Source organism: Canis lupus, chromosome 2, assembly GCF_011100685.1.
Source record: "Canis lupus familiaris isolate Mischka breed German Shepherd chromosome 2, alternate assembly UU_Cfam_GSD_1.0, whole genome shotgun sequence".
In the NCBI taxonomy this organism is placed as follows: Eukaryota; Metazoa; Chordata; class Mammalia; order Carnivora; family Canidae; genus Canis; species Canis lupus.
The window spans coordinates 64190742-64211475 of record NC_049223.1 but is presented as its reverse complement, the minus strand read 5'-3'; the positions used below and the strand labels follow the sequence as shown (position 1 = coordinate 64211475).

The following is a 20734-nucleotide window of genomic DNA, read 5'->3' as shown; positions in this document are numbered from 1 at the left end:
GTGTTGTTAAATTGTTTTTAATAGCTAAAATCCATCCATTTCTCGGAAACCACTCATTTTGGTGATTTGCTGCATGGAGCAGACATAGTGGATGCCTTTGCCACTCACAGCTCCCACCTCTGACTTCTCACTGCAAAGAACTGCAACTATCTGGATTCATTCTCTGCATGCACTAGGGTGACCCACCCGCCCCACATGGGACAGGCTCCAAGTATCCCAGGAGCAGCCCTTAGCAGAGAACCATCAGGAAATGGTGGATGAATCCTTCAGCTTTACTATCCCTTGGGTGGGACACTTCAGGCATGTCCCAGGGTCTAGTCAGGATTTTTTTTTTTCCTAGTCAGGATTGAACCCCTTTTGCCCACTTTCTCCTCCTGCCTCACCTCCTCATGTCCCTACAGGTGCCTCCTGGGACCATTTCCCTGATAAGCTGCTTATGCTCACATCCTTATCTCATGTGTGGCTTTGGGGGAACTCATACCAGGGCACCCCTCTTGACTTCTGAACTAGACTATACATTAGGGTTAAAGTGATGTCTGATGGTGGTTTCTGGCTTCCCAAAGGGGCTCACCAGGGTTTCAACATCTGGTCGAAAAATCAAAGAACATGAAAATCCAAATCCAAGGAGGCCAAAGGGGAGACATGTGCTGTGACCTCTCAAATCTATATCTCCTGAGCCCTAGATCCAGTGGGCATCCTCCTGGATGGCTCCAGCTGGACCCCCAAGCTCACAATGTAGCTTATCAGTCTTCCCCACCCATATACCCAGCATGCCTCCTCTCCTGTCATCCCTTATCCTGGTCTTGCCTCCCTATAGCCCCTCCTTCTGCTCCTTCTGAAGCAATCCATTGCTTCCTGCTGTAAAGTCCTGGCTGTGACTCCCCATCGCCATAAAGAGGAAATCCACACTCCTGGCGGAGACGTCACAAGGCCCTGCAGAAGCTGCTCCATGTCTAGTCTGTGGTCTCCACGCTCTGCCCTTGGAACCAAACTGCCTTCAGCTCCTGGAATCCACGTGCTCTCACCTGCAAGGCTTTAGTGCAAGCTGTTCTCTCTGTCACAACCCTCCTCCTCCCTTTTCCCCCTGGCTGGACACGATTTATCCTGTAGGTGAAGCCTAAATGCCACTTCCATGGAGTGGAAGCCTCTGGATCCCAGGCCTGAGTGATGAGAGCCTGTTTTCTCACGAACCACGGCGGTTACATGGATCCCCTGAATTACAGTCGCTTCCTCTCTCTTAGGAAATGCAGACTTTCCTGGGTCAGGCCCCATCTGATTTGTTCCTGGGCACGCATCCCTGGCACTTAGGGCTGAAGCTGCCCGGTGAATGCCTGGCCAGTGAAGCAGGGCGCCAAAGGGTGAGTTTTGTCCAGCTTGCCCCGGAAGCCAGCAGCCAGGGCCCTTGACTTTGAGCTCTCCAGGAGGAGACAGAACTTTTGCCGGGCGGCCTCTGTGTTCCCCGTGACATCGTCTTCAGGTCCTTAACAGGAAGAGAGGGGAGAGAGGGGCGGAGAGGAGGAGGCAGGGCAGAGAAGAAAGCAAGCCCTAATCCGTGGCCCAGAAGGAATGAACATTTCCAACCTCGCTACATCTCTCATCTAAGTAGGTCACACGAAAGAACTCGGAGTCCCTGTCAAAGTTTCAGGCAAAAACAATAACTTGGTTTTGACCTTGCTCTCTTCAAAAAGCAACTTGCTGCTGAGCTGCAACATCAAAAAGAATAAATAATTGTTTTTCTTTTTTGTTGTTATGATATGGATCATCTGAGCGGTTAGTGGTAAGCAAGCGGCTTTGATTCGACTCTGGCTCCCCAGCGCTCCAGCCTCTATATGTCAGCAGGCTCCTGTTTCCACCCCAGGATAGCAGAATCCCTTGATTAAATTCATATTTGTTTTAATCTTTCCCTGTGTCTGATCTCGAGCTCAAAGATGGTCAGGAGAAAAAGCCGGCTGCCCCGCTGCGGCCACGGGGAGGGCCCGTGTCAGGCCCCACGCTGTTTGTTCTGTCCGGCGCGATAAGGCAGCCAGCCCGCGGCGCCCGTCGTGCCCACTGCGCACCCGGCTCCCGCGCCGCTGCCGGGACAGCCCACGGGGAGGCCGGGGAGGCCTGGGAGGCCGGGGAGGCGGGCAGCGCGGGGGCGCAGCCCAAGGCCTCCGCTCGGCCCGGAGCTGCACTGGGGGCGCAGAAGTCTCTCTGAAAACTTGAAAGCTGGAAAAATTCTGCATCTTAGGTGCACGGAGTGGAGTTCATCACCCTGCCCGGTTCGTAGCGGGCTGCGATCATTTGTCCTTGTTGGACACCTCCCTGCCTTCAGCAACCCCCCACCCCCAAACCCCCATTCCCCCAGCCTGGAGGCGGCCTTCGCTCGCTGGGTAAATATCCTCAAATACATGTTGTTGCTCTGTATGTGGATGTGCATTTCTTTCTTTCTTTCTTCTTTCTTTCTTTCTTTCTTTCTTTCTTTCTTTCTTTCTTTCTTTTCTTTCTTTCTTCTTTCTTTCTCTCTCTCTTTCTTTCTTCTTCCTTTTTTTATTATGGTAAAATGCACAGAACACAAAGCTTACCTTTCATTAAAAAAAACAATATATTATTTATTTATTCATGAGAAACAGAGAGAGGCAGAGACACAGGCAGAGGGAGAGGCAGGCTCCATGCAGGGAGCCCGACATGGGACTGGATCCGGTGTCTGCAGGATCACGCCCTGGACTGAAGGTGGTGCGAAACCGCTGAGCCACCCAGGCTGCCGCTTACCTGTTTTGTTGTATGTGATCTTAGTATACGGAGAGACGCTGCGCTCTGTACAGTGTGGCGGTCAAGAGTATCGGACTTTGGACTCAAACTGCTGTGCTCTGCCACTTGCCAGCAGTTACTTACCCATTGAGTGTCTCAGTGTCTTCATCTGTGAAATGGGATGGTATATTCCTTCCTGCTTGGTAGAGCTGTCCAGAGGATTAAATGAGATCATACTTAAGCACTCAGGTTGCTGCTTAAATTCTAAATGCTCAAAAAAGATGTTAGCTGTTTTTATTATTCTCATTTTCATTTTTAATTTTCTCTCACTTAGCCCCTGTGCTTTTGAGAATCCCCCATGCTGCTGTACATGCATCTGATTCCTTGCTTTAAACTGTATTCCAGGGGCACCTCAATGGTTCAGTGGGTTAAGTGTCCGACTCTTTATTATGACTGGGGTTGTGAGATCGAGCCCCGCATTAGGTTCCACATTCAGTGGGGAGTCTGCTTTAGATTCTCTCTCTCCTTCTCCCTCAGCCCCTGTCTCTGCTCATGCTCTCTCTCTAAAATAAATAAATAAATAAATAAATAAATAAATAAATAAATAAATAAATAAATAAATCTTTAAACTATATTCCATAGTGCGCACTGCCCACATTTTATTCTTTGATTCCTCAGAGATGAACCCCTAATTGGCAATGCAGCAATGAGTTCTGTTCCTAGCAGACCGGTAGGAAGATTTCTGCCCACAGGAGTGGGGTCACTGGGTCCTATGTTGGGACCTGGCAAACTTTCGTAAAGGTGAGATAGCAAGTATCTTTGGCTTTGTGCATCATACAATTTCTGTTGTAATGACTCAAGTCTGCCGTCATAGCATTAAAGCAGCCATAGGCTATATGTTAATGGGTGTGCGTGGCTGTGTTGTCATAAAATTTTATTTACAAAAACAGTGGGGGAACAGATTTGGGTTACAAGTTTGCAGACCCCTCCCCACTAGTCACAAATATGTTTAATGTCACTGAACACCACCTCTTGCTCCTGGATTGGCTGCACGGCCTATTCTCCAAGCAATGCCCATGAGTTCCTGTCTCCCATGCCCTCCTAACAGGATTCTCCAAGTCACTGATTCAGAGGGCAGAAGGATCCAAGAGGTCTCATCCCTCTGCCCTCATCCTCTGACTGCCTCCTTGCTCTCACTCTCTGGTCATGACTGTCTTTCATTGTGAGGTGAAAGGGCCATTTGCATCTTTTGGTTGAGACATTTCCCTACAAAATTTAAGTTAATGTGTTCTTGGGAGATTTGAACCATTGTCGCTGCAATTTATTTATTGTGCCAGGTGCTGTGCCTAAGCTCTTTACATATATTAACCCCTTTCAACCTCCCAAGAATCCTGTAAAGTAGATACGATAGAACTTCCTTTTTCAGATTTCAGAAATTAAGTCTCACAGAGGTGGAATGACTTGCCTGAGGTCACACGACTAGAACAAGGTGGAACAGTACATGAAAGCACATCTGTTTCATGTCAAGTCCAATTTTATTCTAGTTCCTCTCATGCGGGCTCTGGGAGGCAGGTGGGGCCTGATAGAGGAGGTCTGAGAAGCTCAAGGCGGGTGGGGTGGGACACTTAGGGAAAGAAGGGGAAGGAGCTGAGAGCGAACTTGACTCTTATACACCTGGCAGGGGTGGGAGCATCCATGGCTAGGAGCCTGCTCTGGTGGTTTGGATACTCATGTTCATGGTGGAAAACCCCTCTGTTTTCAGTCACCAAAACCCCTTTGTTTTGAGTCAGCAGCTTGAGACTTAGGTCTGGGCCAGGGGAAGGACTTGGATCAGAAAGGGCAGAGGCTCAGTCACCTGTGCCAAGTGCAAGGCTTGACCTGAACCCCGTGTAAGGGTGGGCTGTGTCTGGACCACCCTGGATCCCCTCTGTAGTTAGTGCTGTGCCTAGCATTTACTTGGCAAAGCAAATACTGCTCGAACATGAATTCATTAAAAGTTTCCCAGCCAATCTTTATTGACATACTAACACACGTATAGAAAAGTATGCAAATCCTGATACGATGCATTTTTACGAAGTGAACATATCCCTCAGTACCCAGATCAAGAAATAGAACTTCACCAGTACCGCAGAAACTCTTCTCATGTCCCCTCCCAGATGTGTCACCTCCCACGGGCAACCACTCTTCTGGCTTCTAACAGCATAAATTAGTGTTGCCGGGTTGTGAACTTGAATGTTATATAAATGGAATCATCAATGAGTATCTTTTTTTGTTTGGCTTCTTTTGTTCAACAATGTGTTTGAGATTCATCCATATTGGTTGAATGTAGTTTCAGTTTGCTTATTCTCATTTTTGGAGAAGTATTTCATTATACATACATTATATACAGTTCTCATTATGTATGTGAGACTATTTAGCCTATCTATCTCGCAATTTATTTACCTATTCTACTGTTGTTGGGTATTGGGTCCCCTTTTTGGGCTATTCCACATAGTGCTGTTGCTTACATTCTTATACATATCTTTTGGTGACATGAATATCTATTTGACATATATGTAAGAGTAGAATACGTTTGTCCTAGACAAGCAGATCTTTAGTTCTGGTTAGATACTGGCCAACAATTTATATTCCCAACCCCGTGCATGAGAGTTTTGCTTGCTCTAGACTCATCATTACATCACAGCTTGCCAACAACCATTGAGTTTACAACTGTTCCAAATGTCTCTAAGCTTCACCAGATGGGTTCAAATGATGGCCCCTACCATATCCAGTAGGCTTTTTCTGATTGAACAGCTCCCTACCCTTCCCACCTTCCTCCACAGAGCTATCGGTATTAAAACAGTGCACTTCTTAATTGCTAACGATGATGGCATTTATTGAGTTCTTGCTATGTGTGCAGTACAAGTGCTGCTCAAGAATTGGTCGATTTAATGACCATAACAGCCCTTTGAGATAGGTACACTTAATAGCAGCCCATGTTATAGATGAGGAAACTGACACACAGAGGGGGGAAATTACTTGTGCAAAGATACATGACTGGTGAATGGCAGTGCCAATGTCAAAGTCCAAGAAGTCTGGCTTCAAAGCCTCTCTCTTTAACTCTTGTCTCACGTGCCTAGTAGCTCAGTCTTCTGTGCCATAGCTTGTGAGCCACTGCCACCTCCTCCCATGGCCGCCCCCCACCCTCCATGAAAGGCACGCTCTTATTGTTCTGCTCAGACAGCTGTCCTCAGTGTATCGTTGGTGTCCAGGCCACCATCTGGTGCTGGTCTGGGCTCCCCTCCTCTGGCCTCCCTTAGGCTGTCGTCTGGGAGCTGTGGCTCATGTCCTGTGGGAAATGAGTAAGGCAACGGGCTCTGTGCTGTGTCAGAGGGATCCCACAGCAGACTGGCATGGGCTCTGGGTGTCTTAGCTCTGGTGGCCACAATCACAGGCTCAGGAGAGGCTTGACTAAGAGCCAGCAGGGCCAGAACTATTATTCTTCCCCCACTTGCAGGCTCAGGTGCCAAGTCTGGCTCATAACAGCAGACTTTTCTTTCTTTCAGGAGGATTTATACTTTAGGGGTCCCCGTTCAGTCTGGGTTCTGGTTTTATATGATACAACGGGAGATGGCAAGCTTAAGCACAAGAGGAATGGAATGAAAGAATTCTGGGTACCAAGAGAAGATTGGAAAGTCCTTTGAAGTGTTGCCCAGACTCTCCCAGGATTCCATAGGGGATGTTCCTCCAAAATAGGAGGAGTGTTTAGATGCTGGGGAGGATGGCGAGACAGGGAGAGAGAGAGGGAGAGAGAATCTCCTGGATTCTGGCCCTCACCTAGGAAGTCCTTCAGCCCCTACCCTGACCCCATGTAAATTAGCTAACACCAAGAGGGTGACTAGGAAAGCTGGTGTGGGATCCCCCCCAGGCACTGCAGAATGCCGGGGGTAAGTCTGCATCTGGAACTCTTTTCTTCATCACAGTGGCTTCACTGCCAAATGAAGGGCTCGGCCCTTTTCTGACAATGATTTGTCCAACTGAAGTCATGGCGCCATCCAACAGTGAGGAACACACAGGGTGAGAGCTACAGCCACGCCTCTGCTGAATGGAATGCTGAATTGGAAATGATTTATGCAACAATTTCTCACCTCCTTGTTTCACATTCCACTCTTAAGATAACAACTTAAACTCTTTGAGGGGAACAAACCATAAGAAACTCCTAAGGATAGAGAGCAAAGTGACAGTTGATGGAGGGAGGTGGATGGAGGATGAGCTACATGGGTGATGGGGATTAAGGAGGGCACTTGTTAAGATGAGCACCGGGTGTGGTATGTAGGTGACGAATCACTGAATTCTACTCCTGAAACCAATATTGCACATATATTACCTAACTAGAATTTAAATAAAAATTTGAAAAGAAAAGAAAAACATTTAAAATCTGAAGTGTTGTTTTCAGGAACATCTGGTAAAAAATTGTTTGTGTGGTTGTCACTGTTGGCTGTTTTGTTTTTCTTTATGAAAACTACCTAAACACAAAGTCAACATGTTATATAAAGGTGAGGCACATTGCTAAATATGTAAAGTAAGCAGTATTGGATTTAATTGCATTTACAATTTTAAAGTGCAAAAATAGATTGCAGAAAGTAATCCTGAGATCAATTTTAGAAAGTTTTACTTACTTACTTTACTTACACCAAAATGATCAGTGAAAATGTTCATTTTGACCAAATTTGATATGGGCATTTCACTTAGTACCGGAGACAAATTTAGGTATTTATGACATCGTTATAAAGCTACTGGGGCAGCCAAGATTGCCTGATAACGTTTCTGTATTAAAAAACAAAAACACTGACAAGTGCCTTAAAAAGAATGTTGCTGTTGTACGAAAGTAGGAATCAAAGAAACCAGAAGCTTCCCTGAAACCTGAAAACCAGTGGAAATAGCTTGAATTGTGGCCAAATTGTCAAAGAGTGGAAAAATGGATCCACGAGATATTAAACAAAAAAGAAAGGAAAATTGGTGACTAATTCTGACAATTTGTTGCTTTGACCATAGTCCCATCTGCCTACTTGCCTGGGGTTGTGGTTATCTATCAAACAAATGAAAGATGCTGGTGGGTCTTGGGGAGATCCAGCATCCACACACTGCTTGTCCCTTAATCGTGTCAGGCCCCACTTCCCCTGCCAACCCACTCCTGGGGTCCAACTTCTAGTTCTGGATGTTCTGTCAAGATTGCTTATTACGTTTGAATATTTATGCTCCCATTATGGTGTGGCCAAATGGCCCCAGTTGAGGAGGGAAAAGCTCCTCTTTATGGAACAATACCAGCTAATAAATAAAGAAAAGAGACAATTAGAAGATGGCCATTTTGCAACTATTAATACATTTTTTATAATAAATTTATTTTTTATTGGTGTTCAATTTACCAACATACAGAATAACACCCAGTGCTCATCCCGTCAAGTGCCCCCCTCAGTGCCCGTCACCCACTCACCCCCACCCCCCGCCCTCCTCCCCTTCCACCACCCCTAGTTCGTTTCCCAGAGTTAGGAGTCTTTATGTTCTGTCTCCCTTTCTGATATTTCCCACACATTTCTTCTCCCTTCCCTTATATTCCCTTTCACTATTATTTATATTCCCCAAATGAATGAGACCATATAATGTCTGTCCTTCTCCGATTGACTTACTTCACTCAGCATAATACCCTCCAGTTCCATCCACGTTGAAGCAAATGGTGGGTATTTGTCATTTCTAATGGATGAGGAATATTCCATTGTATACATAGACCACATCTTCTTTATCCATTCATCTTTCGATGGACACGGAGGCTCCTTCCACAGTTTGGCTATTGTGGACATTGCTGCTATAAACATTGTGGACATTGCTGCTATAAACAGTGCAGGTGTCCCGGCGTTTCATTGCATCTGTGTCTTTGGGGTAAATCCCCAACAGTGCAATTGCTGAGTCGTAGGGCAGTTCTATTTTTAACTCTTTGAGGAACTTCCACACAGTTTTCCAGAGTGGCTGCACCAGTTCACATTCCCACCAACAGTGTAAGAGGGTTCCCCTTTCTCCACATCCTCTCCAACATTTGTGCACAGCAAAGGATACAGTCAACAAAACTAAAAGACAACCTACAGAATGGGAGAAAATATTTGCAAATGACGTATCAGATAAAGGGCTAGTTTCCAAGATCTATAAAGAACTTATTAAACTCAACACCAAAGAAACAAACAATCCAATCATGAAATGGGCAAAAGACATGAAGAGAAATCTCACAGAGGAAGACATAGACATGGCCAACATGCACATGAGAAAATGCTCTGCATCACTTGCCATCAGGGAAATACAAATCAAAATCACAATGAGATACCACCTCACACCAGTGAGAATGGAGAAAATTAACAAGGCAGGAAACCGTTAATAAAATTAATTGACACGGGCAAGGTTCATCAGTGTTGTTGAAAGCATTAGGTGGAATGTTGACCAAGAATGGATTTTTGCACAATGCCAGGGTACCGACCCCATACTCTACCTGCAAAAAGAAATATGTAGGGATCCCTGGGTGGCTCAGCGGTTTGGCCCCTGCCTTTGGCCCAGGGCGCGATCCTGGAGACCCAGGATCGAATCCCACATCGGGCTCCCGGTGCATGGAGCCTGCTTCTCCCTCTGCCTGTGTCTCTGCTTCTCTCTCTCTCTGTGACTATCATAAATAAATAAAAATAAAAAATAAAAAAAAAGAAATATGTAATTGCTTATTGGCAAGATCTGGCTTTTGCCCCTCTATCTAGGAATTAAATTTATCTAGCATCACTAATGTAGGAATTCTGTTGTCCTGGGCTTCCTGATGGGATATCATGATGAAGCCATAGCTTCACCTTTGAGGGATCCCTGCTAAAGATGTTGTACCCACTCGTAACCAAGCCTTTAGCCCTAATTTTGGTTTATGGTAAATACAGAACAAAGGGACAGATTAAATGATGCCACAAGGAAACAATCAGATAGACAAATACAAGTTGTGCAATATTCCTTAAGATAAAAGGTCTAGTATCTTCAACAAACTCAATGTCATGCAGAAAAAAGTAAGACTGAGGAGGGATTGTTCTAAAGAAGACCTACGAGACACAAGTGCAAGATGTGGCCTTTGGATTCTAGCTTAGACAACTCTAAAAGACATTTTTGGAACAAATGAGGACTTGAATATGGACTGATTATTAGATGCTACTAGGGAATTAGTGTTGATTTTGTTAGATGAGATAATGATACTGTGGGAAAGTATCCTTATTTTTTGACAATGCCTGCTGAAGTTCTATTGTCATTCTGTTTGAAATTTACTTTCAGATGGTTCAGCAAAACTAAAAAATACGGATAAGCAAATACGTTAAAACTAGGGAAGTTCACAGTCTATTTTTCTATAACACTTTTCAGTTTATTCAGACATGTCTTCAAAAAACTTGAAAATAAAAATATTCCAGTGCATATGAAAACCTTTAAATCTCCTAATAGTATGGTCGCAAACGGTGAAAATACAAGAGCAGGGACTTATTCAGGAAAAAAAAAGGGGTAGGCCATAAAATACTGACTTTATGGCTCTCATAGCAACAGTAACTTGCAGGAGACGTGGGTGGTGGAGTCTGCATGTGGTGGGTGGTGACTTTGCCCTAGTGCATGAGATCTCCCACCCTGATGGCTCGCCAGCCATTGCCAGGGTTTATGATTGGGTTTACGAAATTCATTCAATACTTTGGCACCTGCACAAGAAATACATGTGTGCCCTTGGAAAGGTAAGTGTGCCCTTGGAAAATTTTAGAATAAAACCAAAAAACCAAACAGCCCACTAGGTCTATAAAATCCGTGTGGAGTCTACAAATTGTCTCTCACTTCTCCCCTATTCCCTTGATTTTACTGTCACTTCCCATGAGGCTGAGGTGGACCAGGCTTGCCTTTAGATTCAGAAGCTGTGATTCTTGACTGCTAAGAAAGGCATAGGTGACCTTGAACAAGTTACTTGGCCCCTGGGGCATTAGATTTTTCATCAGTAAATAAAGAATGACAAAGTCTGTCTTCTAGATTTTTTGGATTTTGGGTTTTCTTTTTCTTTTCAGGTGGACTTCGCAGAACATAAATTAACCATTTGAAAGTGAAGAATTCAGTAGCATTTAGTGCATTCTCAAGGTTGTACAACCGTCACCACTATCCACTATCCCAATGCAGAATTTTTTCGTCTTCTCAATGGAAGCTCCGTAGCCATTAAACAAGATTTCCTCACTCCCCTGGAAACCACTAAACAGCTTTCTGTCTCTACGACTTTACCTATTCTGGATATTTCAAATGAATGGAATTACACAATAAGTGGCCTTTTGTGCCTACCTTCTGTAGCTTAACATAATGTTTAATTCATAATATCGTAGCATGTATCAGTACTTTATTCCTTTTTATGGCTGAATACTATTGTATTTAAATACCACTATTTGTTTATCCATTCATCCATTGATGGACATTTAGGTTCTTTCCACCCTTTGGCTATCGTAAATACTGCTGCTATAAACATATGTGTGTTTGAGTTCTTGTTTTCAATTCTTTTAGGTGTCTAGCTAGAAGTGAAATTGATGGGTCATCTAGTGATTCTATATTTAACTTTTTGGAGAGCTGCTAATTATTTTCCGTAATGGCTGAAACATTTCACATTCCCACCAGCAAAGTGTGAGGGTCCAAATTCCCCATATCCTTACCAACACTTTTATTATTATTATTATTATTATTATTATTATTATTATTATTAAATGTAGCCATCCTAGTGGGTGTGAAGTGGTTATCTCAGTGTGGTTTTGATTTGCCTTTTCCTAATGACCAGTGGTATTCAGCATCTTTTCATGTGCTTATTGGCTATTTACATATCTTCTTTGGAAAAATGTCTATTCAAACCCTTTGCCCATTTTTGAATTGGGTTGTATATTTTCTTACTGTTGAGTTGTAGGAGTTCTTCATATATTCTTATACTAATTCCTTCTCAGATATAGGATTTGTAAATATTCTGTCCCATTTTGTGCGTTGTCTTTTCAGTCTTTTGATACTGTCCTTTGATGTACAAAAGTTTTAAAAGTTGGTGAAATCCAATTTTTGGTTTTTGTTGTTGTTGTTGCCTGGGCTTTTGGTGGTATGTCTAAGACTCCACTTGCCAAATATAAGGTTACCTCTGTGTTTACCATGGGGGTTACAATTAATTTCTGAATTTATATCCATCTAGTTTGAATTGATTCCAAGTTAGCTTCCATAGCACACAAAATCTTTGTTCCTATACATCTCTGTCTCTTCCCTCTTATGCTGTTATTGTCATAAATTATATCTTTATATGTGTGTGCTTATTAACATAGACTTTTATTTATTGTTTTATGCATTTTTCTTTTAAATCAGATAGGATTTTATATATATAAATATATAAAATTACATATATAAATTTATATATAAAAAATATATATAGGTGAGGATATGAACAAATTGGAACCTTCATGCATTCCTGGTGGCACATAAAATGATGCAGCTGCTGTGAAAAAGTTTAGTGGTTCCTCAAAAATTATATGTAGAATTAGTGTACCATGTCTGATGCTTAACTGATCACACCACTGCCCCTAATTTACATACATATATTTATATTTTAAAAAGATTTTATTTACTTATCTGAGAGAGAGAAAGAGCATGAGCATGAGCAGAGGGGAAGGGTAGAGGGAGAAGCAGGCTCCCTGCTGAGCAGGGAGCCCCACATGGGGCTCAATCCCAGGACTCTGGGATCATGACCTGAGCCAAAGACAGATGCTTAACCAACTGAGCCACCTTGTTGCCCCTTACATATTTTTTTATAATAGTCTTCCTAATGGGTATGAAGTAGTATTTGATTTGGAAATGCCTAATGACTAGTGATCTTGAACATCCTTTAATTAGTGGTCATTTGTAGATCTTTAATTAGTGGTCATTTGTAGATCTTTTTGGGAGGAATGTCAATCTTTTGTCTATTTTTCAATTTGGTCATCTGTTTTCTTGCCCTTGAGTGTAGGAGTTCTTTATGTATTCTTGATATTATTCTCTTCTCAGATATACAACTTGCAAATATTTTCTCCTGTTTAGTGAGTTGCCTTTTTACTCTCTTGATGCACACAAGTTTTAATTTTTATGAAGTTCATTTTACCTAATTTTTTTCTTTTGTGGCCTGTATGTTTAGTGTTATACTTAAGAAACCATCACCAAGTTTAAGGTCATGAAAATTTTCTCCTGTGTTTCTAATAGTTTTATAGTTTTAACTCTTAAATTTGGGTCTTTGATCCATTATGCCTTAACTTTGAAATTGGTAAGGGTCCAATTTCATTACTTTGCATGTGGATATCCAGTTTTTCCATGACAATTTGTTGAAAAGATGGTCCTTTCCTCATTGAATGGTCTTGGTAGCCTTGTCATAAATCAATTGATGAAACATGGGTTTATTTCTGGGCCCTTTATTCTGTTCCATTGGTCTATATGTCTATCCTCCTATGCTAGTACTACAGTTTTGTTAACTGTAGCTATAGTTAGATTTGAAATTGGGAAGAGTGAGTCTTCCAAATTTGTGCTTTTACAAGACTGTTTTAGCTATTTGGGGTCTCTTGACATTCCATATAAATTTTAAGATAGATTTTTCTCTTTCTGCAAAAAAAAAAAAATGCAGTTGGGATTTTGACAGGGAGTGCATTGGGTCTGTAGATTGCTTTGGGTAGTATTGCCATATTAATGATATTATGTCTTCCAATCTATGAATTAATTTATTTAGGTCGTCTTTATTCTTTCAGCAATGTCTTGTAGTTTTCAGTGTACAAGTCTCTCACTTCCTTGGTTAAATTTACACCTAAGTATTTTATTTTTTCAGCTGCTGTTGTAAGTGGAATTTTTTATTAATTTCTCTTTTTGGATTGCTCATTGCTAATGTATAAGATTCAGCTGATTTTTGCATGTTGATCTTATATTCAGCAACTTCGCTGAATTTATTAGTTCTAACAGGTTTTTTTGGGGTGTGGAAACTTTAGGGTGTTCTATATTATAAGATCACGTCATCTGTGAGTAAAGATAATTTTCTTTCTTTCCAATTTGGATGTCCTTTAATTGTTTTTCTTGCCTAATTGTTCTGGTTAGAACTTCTAGTGCTGAATTTCAAAGAAGTGATAAAAGTGAAAAAGATAAAAGAAAGGCATCTTATCTTGTTCCTAATCTTAGGAGAAAAGCTTTCAATCTTTCACCACTGACTATGTTAGCTAAGAGTTATTATTTGGAGCATCTATCACATAGAAGTTCTGTTCTATTCCTAGTTTCCTGTCTGTTTTTACCAGGGAAGAATGTTGGATTTTGCAAAGGCTTTTTCTGTATTAATTGAGGTCAAGGTGCCAGCAAGTTTGGTTTCTTTCTATTGGCTTGGAGGTGGCTGCCTTCTCACATGTGCTTACATGGTTTCTTCTGTGTGCCATGTGGAGAGGCTGAGAGAGAGGGAGGGGGACACAACTCTGTATCATTGCAGATTGGAAAATTTCAATTGTCTTATCTTCAAGTCTGCTGATTCTTTCATCTGCCTAATCATATCTGTTATTGAGGGATGCCTGGGTGGCTCAGTGGTTGAGCCTCTGCCTTTGGCTCAGGTCGTGATCCCCAGGTCTGGGAAATGAGTCCCACATTGGGCTCCCCGGAGGGAGCCTACTTCTCCCTCTGCCTGTGTCTCTGCCTCTTTCTCTCTCATGAATAAATAAATAAAGTCTTAAAAAAAAAAACAAATCTGCTATTGAATACTTATTGTGAGCTTTTCATTCCAGCTCCAGGGTTCTATTAGATTTTTAAAAATATTTTCTACCTTTTTATTAATATTCTCTATTTGTTCATACTTTGTTCTTCTGGTTTCCTTTTTGTTTGTCCATGGTTTCCTTTAGCTCATCGAACATATTTAAGACAGTTGATTTAAAGTCTTTATCAAGACTTATAATATCTGGGCTTCCTTGGGGACAGTTTCTGGCAATATTGTTTCATCTTGTGAATGGGCCACATTTACCTGTTTCTTTGTATGTCTTGTAATATTTTTGTTGTTATAAGTGGGCATTTTGAATATTATAATATGGTAACTCTCAAAATCAGATTCTCCTCAGTTTGCTGTTGTTGGTTTTTGAGGGTTGCAGCCATCCATTTGTTAATGACTCTTCCAAACCTTTTTTTTTTTTTTTTTTGCAAAGACTGTATTCCTTGTTGTATATGGTCACAGAAGTCTCTGTTCCTTTATCTCAGAGGTTAGCTGGTGATGTGAGAGATTTTCTTAAATGCTTGAACCAAAAAGAAGAAAAATACTCTACTACTCTTCGCATATTGGTTCTGAGCTGGGACATTCCTTCAATGCTAAGTCAGGCCATACACATCTGCCTTGGCTTTCACTTCTTCCTTGTGCAGACCCCAAAGGTCAGCCTAAGGTAGAAGCCTTAGGTCCTATCAGATCTTTTCTGAGCATGTGTCCATCCCTGGGAATGCATGTTGTATTCCAGATTCCCTGATATATATATAGGGGCTCTTTGAAGTCCTTAGTGTCCCAAGGATCTTCCTCTTTAGTCTCTCCCTTTCCGGATTTAGGGGTCTGTCTGCTGTTTACCTTGTCTGTCCTACCCAGAAAGTGGCAGGCAAATGGCTACAGGTAGTGTAATGCTTTCTACAGATTCCGCACAGAAAACTACTCCAGCCTGAGGAGGACAAAACAAAGGTCAGCCTCTGTGCTGGTCTCTCAAATCAAAATGTATAACTACAGTTTTTTTGAGAGCAAGATATGCATTATCCTCCAGCCTCAGCAAGTTACACCAGGAATGCAGGCTGCCATCCCCATGGCTGCCACTGAGCTGGAGAATTATGGATGGTAGACAAGCAAAAATGCTACACAGTTTTTGAAATTTAGCAGCCTGTTTCTTCACTAAGAACTCCCCTAGTTGCTGTAAATTTTTCTTTTTAAATTCTAGCATTCCAAAAGAATTGATTTTGTTAGTTTTTACAGTTTAATTGCTGCTTCTGCGGAGGAATCAATTCTTGGAGTTCCTTACTACTCCATTTCTGTGCCATCACTCAACCTTACCCAGGTTAAAAGAATTTCTTTTATAATAAAAAAATTTAAGCATACACAAAAGTGAGGAGGACATTTAAATAAATCCCCATGAATTCATCAATTTAAAAAATATTCAGAATATTATTTATATTAATATTTTAATATTTTAAAATATTTTAAAAATATTTTAATTTTTTAATTAAATTTTTATTTTTTATTTTTTTAATTAAAAAAATTTTTTTAATTTATTTATGACAGTCACACAGAGAGAGAGAGAGAGAGAGAGGCAGAGACACAGGCAGAGGGAGAAGCAGATTCCATGCACTGGAAGCCCGACATGGGATTCAATCCCGGGTCTCCAGGATCGCGCCCTGGGCCAAAGGCAGGCGCCAAACCGCTGCGCCACCCAGGGATCCCTAATTTTTTAATTAAATTTTTAAATTTTAAAAAATATTTTATTTATTTATTCATGAGAGACACAGAGAAAGAGAGGCAGAGACATAAGCAGAGGGAGAAGCAGGCTCCCTGCTGGGAGCCTGATGTGGGACTCAATCCCAGGACCCCGTGATCATGACCTGAGACAAAGGCAGATTACTCAACCAATGAGCCACCCAAGTGCCCCTCAATCAGTCTTTTTTTTTTTTTTTAAGATTTTATTTATTTATTCATGAGAGACACAGAGAGACAGGCAGAGACATAGACAGAGGGAGAAGCAGGCTCAATGCAGGGATCCTGGGACTCCAGGATCATGCCTTGAGCTGAAGGCAGATGCCCAACCACTGAACCACTCAGGGATCCTGTCCCGCCCCTCAATCAGTCATAAAAATGATCAACTCATGGCCAATCTTGTCTCATCTCTGCCATCAACCATTGATCAAAGACTTAGTGCTGTGCTCAGAGTCCTGCACTCATTGTCTTGTTTTCACAGTAACTCTATGAGGTAGTCACTAATATCTCCACACCACAGATCAGGAGGTTGAAACTAGGGGGTTTCCCTTTCCCAAGATCACTTCCTGAACCAGGACTGGGACTGGGATCAGAATCACGGCTCCAGCTGATTCCCCAGTTACTATTACTTGGAAACCCATTGGATGCTGACAGCACCCTGAGAGGCAGGTGTGAGGGACAAGGCTATCATTCATTCCAATCTACTTTTATCTGCTTCTTGGTAGGCAGGACTGTGATCTAAAATTTTGTGCAGTTAGGCAGGGTCCAGTGGCAAGTTGTGTCAATGAAATGTAGGCAGCAGTGACATATGTCATTATTAGTTGCTGGTGCTTTGCCCTCCATCCTTCTCTTTACTTGCTGTGGGGAAACTGTGAGGCCTTGCTCTGAGATGCTGGTTCTAGGTATAGATTGAGAAGCCTCTGTCACCTTGGGTCCTTGAGGAATGACTACAATAGGAGAGCACAGCTCTTTGCCAACCTTCATTGTACATGTAATGTGTGCGAGAAATATACCTTTGTTGTGGTAAACTGTCAAGCTTTGGGGCTCATTTGTCACTGCAGCATCACCTAGCCTATCCTGACTAGTAAAGCCAGGGAACGCTATCATGCCTGTTTCATACATATGGAAACTAAGCCCCAGGAGCTTGCCCAATGTCAAACACCTAATTTAGTTTTAGAAATAGGGATGGAATCCACATCCCTAATCCCTTGTCTAGATTCTCACCTACTGAGTTCTGGCAGCATGTGTAGCTATCTGAAAGGGGCTGACCTGACATGGAGTCCTTATGTGATGCCGGCAGGATCTTTTTTCTCAGAGTACCTCTCTCATGCCATGGCTTCTGTGTCTGAAATCCTGCATTTTTAAAAGCATTGTTTCATTCATCCTGGAGATGGGTTGTTGGTGTGTGGGTGCAGCCTATTTTAGAGACCTCACCTATTTTGCCATGGTTTTGGAAGACGTGACTTTTCTGACAATGTTTTATGAGACTAGGGAACATGTGTATGGCCCAGAGTTAGTCTTTCTTTCTTTCTTTCTTTCTTTCTTTCTTTCTTTCTTTCTTTCTTTCTTTCTTTCTTTCTTTCTTTCTTTCTTTTCTTTCTTTCTTTCTTTCTCTTTCTTTCTTCCTTCCTTTCTTCTTTCTTTCTTTCTTTCTTTCTTTCTTTCTTTCTTTCTTTCTTTCTTTCTTTCTTTCTTTCTTTCTTTCTTTCAGATTTGTTTGAGAGAGAGAAGAGAGCACAAGCAAAAGAGAATATGAGTGGTGGGGAGGGGCAGAGAGAAAGGGAGAAGCAGGGTCCCCACTGAGCAGGAGCCTGATGTGGGGCTCCATCCCAGGACTCTATGGTCATGATCCAAGGCAAAGGCAGATGCTTAACTGGCTGAACCACCCAGATGCCTTGGCTCAACGTCTCTGTGCATGGTTTTCAATAGGAGATCCAGGTTTGAATCCTACTTACTCTCTGTAAGCCAATTAATCTCTTTAAGCCTCAATTTTTCTCAGATGTAGAATGAGGCCAATAAGAAAGAGGTTGTATTAAATTAGTTAAACCATATAAAACACAACACATGACTGAAATAGAATAATAATAGTTGCAACAGTCACTATTACCAGGGAAAGGCTGAAAGTTTTAGTGCCAGGGTGTTGGTTTCGTAGGTGGCTTTAGAGCAGCAGGATGTTTCAGGATCATCTGGCTGGTGGTCTTGGGTAGTGCGGATTAGGGAAGAGGGCAGAGGAAGGGCGCCAGTGGGAAGGCAGTTGAATTAATGCAAGTGGGAGCAGAGACAGGTCCAGGCCAGGATGAGGACAGGGAGTGATAGGAAAGGACAGTCACCAGATCATCGGAGAAGGGAGAGCTGGGTAGTCGTGACAGTTGCTTTGAGTGTTCTCAGCAGGTCTCAAGCCACTTGTACTGACCGATTGGACAGCCCAGGCCCTGTTTTGAGTTCTGCGTATTTATCCAGGGCCTCCAGACCAGCCGGTGGGCTGAGTCATCCCTTTGCACCTTAACGCCACCTGGAGTCACCTCCTCTCCCTGAGAACACAGAGAGGAAACCTCCTGGGACCATCCCAGATGCCAAGGGCAGGAGCTGGCAGCCGAGGCCATGCTGGGAGCTGGCTCTTCCCTTTAAAGCAAGGCTACTGGCTTCAGACTTCCTGGCCCTGGGCACTGCTGGGGTCCCCCTCCTGCTTCCCCGGGAATCAAACCTGCTTGGTCTCTTTTTCCAAGTCAGCTGAAAAGTTTCTAATCTCTTTGCAAAGTGTCAAGTATCTTCCAGTGCCTTGAAAGGTGATTTTCTAAAAGCAGATCAAACAGTTCTGACATTTGCTGCCGAGCCATTTTAAGTCCTACTACAGGCTTGCCGCTGGCCTCTGCGGCTCGACTGGCTACAGATAAAGGTTGAAGCGGCATCTCTCGTCACAGACACGAGGAGCCTGCTTGTGGGAGCCACATCCTGGAGAGAAACATATTCCGTAAAAGTTAATCTGCTGCTTTGTCTTGGCCAACAGTTTATTCTTTCATGAAAGCCAGGCTCTGGCCCCCAATTGAATTCTGCGCACACATTTTTTTAATTTGCTGGAATTTGCGAAAACACATCAGTGGCCCTGCTGCTTTTTGGGTTTTTATGTTTAGCAAAATAATCCCACGGCACAGCCTTCAAAGGGCTCTCAGCATCCCTCTCTCCCCAGCTCTATTTTGGCTTTCCAAAGAGGGAGCAGAACAGCGCTCAGAGCCCGTGAGGGAACGCGGGGCCCGGGGTCACTCACCCACTGTACTGTGAGGGGCTGCTGGCCAGGACCATCCAGAATGGGCTTGCCAACTCAGGTGCCTGCAAGGGTCAGGCAAATAAAGCAGAGGGCCAAGTGAGCTGGTTGGGGCCGGGGGGGGGGGGGCAGCTGGGAAGCAATGAGGCACAGTGGAGACTGCAGCAAATGAAGAGCATGTGCTCTATCTACAGGGGGCAGTCGGCCCTAGCACAGAATGGGGACTATCATGGGGAAGGTGGGGCCGGTGCCCTCAGAGCTTCCTGTTTCCTCAAAGAAACAGGCGTTTGGCATTTTCAGAATGTGAAATCTGTCCATTTTTAAATGTTGGCCCATATTCTCTTCAAACGCTCTGCAGGCCAAGCCAAGCATGTCTGCTGGCTGACTCTGCCTTGCAGGACTGCCTGTTGGCAATCTTTGATCGAGGAGGCAGAGATAAGGCGTGAGGAGGGCAGACTCACCTTTTCTCTTTAACCTGGGAGGTCATCCAACTGCATGGCCTCGTTCCACAGGTGGGGAGACTGAGGTCCATCATTCAGAGATGTCACCGATCTTTCCTGTCTGCCTCTAGCCTTTCTCCTCCAAGACTTAAGAATGTTACTTCCCAAGATATAGACTTAAGGGGTGACACCTCCCCAGGATCTGCATGTTAGTAGGGAGACCACAGAGGCTTTACCATTCAGAGAAGTGCCTCTCTTCAGTGGTGGAATTTCAGACTAAGTGACAGGGTGGTGGGGTGAGGGCTTTCCAAAAGTCTCTCGATTGCTAGGTGATTTTCCATATTGCCTTGTCCCAGATGGTTCCTGGGGTAGGTCTGCCCCTGGCAATATTTGCCACAGGTTCCTGCTCTCCCACAAACCTGCTGGAGGCACAGGCTTGTGCCCATGAGGAGCTGGGCTGCTGGGCTGCTGGGGCTCACACCTGCAAGGCTAGCATGCAACTCCCAAGGTGGCTCTGGCTCTGGCTCTGGCTGGCAGGGAAGGCAGTGCCTCCGGCCCTGACAGCTCAGTAACACAAATCCAAGCAGCTAGTATTCTTCTAGGACCTCCTCTGGGCTTGGCCAGAGCAGAAGCAGTTCACTGCGAGGAAAGGGTGGCCTTCTCACCTTTCCATCCTGCTGGCATGGTCAGCGAGATGTCTCTCCTGCCCCATGCTCCCAACCATGTCCTCGTCCTGCCCCCACACCTCCTCATGCTCAGTCTGTCAGAACCATGACCACCAAATTAGCCCTT

General features: G+C 43.4%; 2 long non-coding RNA genes across 5 annotated transcripts in view; one reads left to right on the top strand and one right to left on the bottom strand.

Annotated features, from left to right (window-relative positions):
• The window catches only part of LOC119870331, a 108713-nt gene that overhangs the window by 27786 nt on the left and 60193 nt on the right, over positions 1-20734 (top strand). The gene's annotated exons all lie outside the window — the stretch shown is intronic.
• On the bottom strand, positions 9375-20675 carry LOC111094695. 3 transcript variants are annotated; one of them, XR_005355813.1, is made up of 4 exons: positions 19964-20675; positions 19506-19567; positions 18945-19192; positions 18037-18771 (listed from the first exon to the last, which is right to left on the bottom strand). It is a non-coding gene; the product is annotated as an uncharacterized LOC111094695 (long non-coding RNA). The 3 variants fall into 3 exon arrangements; XR_005355814.1 differs by lacking the exons at positions 18037-18771; positions 18945-19192 and adding an exon at positions 9375-9412; XR_005355812.1 differs by having other exon boundaries at positions 18037-19192.